We start from the raw sequence: 3,914 nt of genomic DNA on the forward strand, positions 1-3,914 counted from the left end.
AACATGTTTATATATCCCACTCTATAGATACAACTTATTTGATTTATTCATGTGTTTTACATATAGTATTCATTTACATTTTATCATTATACCGATAATTTCATTATGTGCTCTCTATAAATACTAACATGGATTAAAACACACAATAACATATCATGATATTATTAGAATGAACACTTCTAAGATACTTTTGGTGATTAAACATATTCATATATCCCACTCTATCTATACAGTCACTCTATCTATACAGTTTATTTGATTTATTCATCTGTTCAATGTATACTATCCATGTTAATTTGGAAATTTTTAAAACATTTTAATATCATTCAATATTTTTAAGTGATATTTTTAATGTAAGCTATGGTTTTTGATTACTTGCGTCTCACCTAGCTCGGGTCTATCAAAATATTCTCTAAATCTACATTCAAATTAAATTCAGCATATTTGTATTAAAAGAGACATCATAATATAATCTATATTACGCCTCATTTTCAACTTTTCCTCAGTCATGGATTGAAACTCTCTTCAATTTATACTTTTGTTTCAGTATTCTTGCATCTTCAACAGAGGTTTAGGTTTAGTGCCTTTTACTTGGTTGTTTTTAGATGGGAGCTTGAAACATCAGAGCCATTCATTTACGAACTCCCTTTTTTTCATATTTTTGCAATATCTAGCCGAACTTCAGACCCATTATGTGTTTGTTTTTATGTGTGAATATCTTCTCTTGCAAACACTGCGGTTGGTTCTGTTCTTTTAAATAAATCCTAGAACTGATCATCCTACGAGAGCAGACAATGATAAAACGCATTAAACCCAGCTGCATTTCTAATTATTTCATTAGTGCTTTCCACCATCATGGTTTAAACCAAAAACCTTTTATGTACTGCCACCAGTGCTAGTTAATTATTTCAGCAAAGATGATTCAAACATGAAAGATGGGCAACGGTGTTAACCCTAACAGAAATGCATTCATACATGGTCCTTGATATATATATAATAATTGATCCCAATAAGTAAACATACAAAACTAGCCGATTGCATCTGTATTATTCACTCTTAACAGGGAATCATCCTACACACACATAAGGTGCATGTAAAACAATATTCTTCTGCAAGAGAATTTGGAGAATGCAGATCGTCATACAAAGCAACATAGGCCCTTGGTTGATTAATAATCAAAAAGAAAGCAAGAAAGCTGCATGTCCTGGATTAATTAAACTATCTACCTTAGTAGTACTGGAACTAGCTATAGAGAGAGCCTGGCATAATAGCATTGTTGAGGAAAATTTCTTTCCTCGTTCATATAGAACATATTACTACGTCTAGCCATAAGAGCCTGGCACAGAAATTACAAAAACAGCAACAAGACATGAAGGCACTCACCTCGAATTAGGTCTAGGTCTGGTTGTGATTGTGATTGAGGTTGGGGTTCAAGCTTTGTATCATGTAGGACACACTTGCTGAAGCGGGATCCGGCATCCCGGAGAGATGAAGAGCCTGTTGGTGTTGGTGTTGGTGGTGGTGTTGCTGCTGCTGAACTGGTGGTGGTTGCTGCTGTAGTTGTTGTTGTTGTTGGGGTGGTTGCGGTGGGGGAGGGCGCTTGCGCTTCTTTTTCTCGTAGGCAATCCCCCGGGCCTTGGACTGGAGATCCCTAACTTCCCTGAGATAGAGCCGAACAGCCCGGGCACCGAAAGGGTTCGACTCCGGCTTCCCACCGTGCTCCTCGTAGGCTGCCCGGAGGCGCCCGATGAGGGCATCCAGGCTGCCCCAGGCCTGCCGGAGGGGGCAAGCGCAGGGAGCGGGTGGGTGGGGGTGCCCGAAGAAAGGGCACGAAGGTACGTGAACCTTGGTCTTTCCGAACTGGTCAAGGTAGCGCAAAAATTCCAGCACATGCGCTCCGCTGCACTTGGACAGAGCCAGTGGGGGCCTGTGGTTCTTCAGATACTGCCCGAACGTGTTCCAGTCCCTCCGTTTCTGCGACTCGTAGCGGCTCATGGGCGCCGGCGCCGGCGCCGCCGCCGATGAGGGCGCCGGCTCCATCATGCGACCCCCCGACGCAGACGATGACGACGATCCATCCACAACAGCTGCCGTTGCCACTAGCTGCTGCTGCTGGTCTCCTGCTGTGGCACTCATCGAACTCACGCCCCAACACAAACTCCGCCTGATTATGCTATTTTCTTGGGGTTTCTGCCACCGATCTGAGCGACCCTTACTCCCCTTTTCACTTGAAATCCATCCAACCTGCACGTGTGTTTCAATCTTGGGCGCTCAGAGCTCCGATGCTATCGTAGCTGAGCTACTGTCGCAGAAATTTTCACAGAAGAAAAGCGTCGAGACGTCTCGGCGAGCGAAAGTAATAAGAATAATAATTTGAACCAGAATGGGAGCAGCAGCTGAGGAAGAGGAAGAGGAAGAGGAGGGAGGGCTCAGCAAGGGGAGGAGGAAATGCATAGGGTGGACCTACTAGTGGAAACAGCCATGGCCCAGACACGGACACCGCCCCCGGGTGGACGTGACGCTACCCTGACGAGTGCCCGACGACCACTAAATGTAGCGGGAGGTCTTGCCCACATTACAATTCTACCCCTCTATTATTTCTCCTCTCGTTTCCAAATTTTAGAAGCGGGTGGCTGCGCATCCGGATTTTACAGGGGTCTCTCTCAATTTAAACAGCCGGAAGCACGCACTCACATGCGAAGCAAGCCAGCCGTTATTTAACTGCCCATAGCCGTTTAAATTTTCACTTCGGCGGCGATACAGAAAGTGAGCGTTAATCCATCAGGATTTTGAATTTATTAAATTTGAAAGGATTGGAATTATTAAAATTCGAAAGGATTGATTGATTTTTTTTTTAATATCATGATTGTAAAGGGAATTCAAGATTAAATATTTTATTTGCAGTGGTTTGTTATATTATTGAAAATGCTTTACATAATTTTTAATCAAAATTATTATTTTCAATTGATTGGAATTTTGAATTATTAAAATCTGGAGTGATTGAAATTAAGAGATGTTTTTTTTATCACAGTTGTAAAGAAAAAGTTTAAATATTTTATTTTAAGTCGTTTGTTAGAATATTGAAAAAAATTTAACAAGTTTTTATTCGTTAGATTATTGGAATTGGTTCAGAGAATTTTATTCAAAATTATTATTATTATTGATTTTTTATATTATTAAAAGTGTCGTAGAGAATTTTTAATTAAAACAAATTTTTAATTAAAATTTTGTTTTGACTTTTTTTTAAGGATTTATTATATCAATTTTTTTGGGTTGTAGTTAGACTTTTAAATGTGGTTAATGAAGGATGAAAATCAATTTTGAGTTTTAAAAATGTAAATAGTGGTTATAAAAAATTATTTTTAATTTAATTAAAATTTGAAATTATTTTTATTTAAAATTTTAATTATTTAATTTTGTTTTAAAATTGATTAAAATTTCTAAAATAATTTTGTTTTACTATCAAACAAAAATTGGAAAAACATCATTTCACTATCTAAAATTGAACAAATCTCTAAAATAGTCAGTCAGAAACATCATTTCACTATCTAAAATTGAACAAATCTCTAAAATAGTCAGTCTGAAACATCATTTCACTATCTAAAATTGAACAAAATTCTAGAATAGTCATTTTACAGTGAATTAAATTCTAAATAGTTATTCAACAGTGAATAAATTTGGATTAATATTAAGTTATTAAGTCAAAAAAAACTTTATCTTCAGTGGCCTAGTGAATAATTTGTTTCCCTAGTTACAAGAGTTCAACTCTCAATAGACATGTTGTAACTGCCTCTTAATGGCATTTATGAAAAATTATAATACTTTCCATATGATTTGATTTTCTTTTATAATCTAGAACTATTTAGGAAAGGATTGCAAACAATCTGCATCCTTACATTTTCTTTCACCAAATT

At 37.4% G+C, this 3,914-nt stretch overlaps 1 pseudogene; it reads right to left on the bottom strand.

Moving 5' to 3' along the window:
- Positions 1-964: 964 nt before the first annotated feature.
- LOC149162244 (protein G1-like1) lies at positions 965-2,643 on the bottom strand (annotated as a pseudogene).
- Positions 2,644-3,914: the final 1,271 nt, after the last annotated feature.

The sequence above is a fragment of the Pinus tabuliformis genome, chromosome 5_2 (genome assembly GCF_031772625.1).
Source record: "Pinus tabuliformis cultivar Carrire ecotype Pingquan chromosome 5_2, CPIR1, whole genome shotgun sequence".
Lineage (NCBI taxonomy): Eukaryota > Viridiplantae > Streptophyta > Pinopsida > Pinales > Pinaceae > Pinus > Pinus tabuliformis.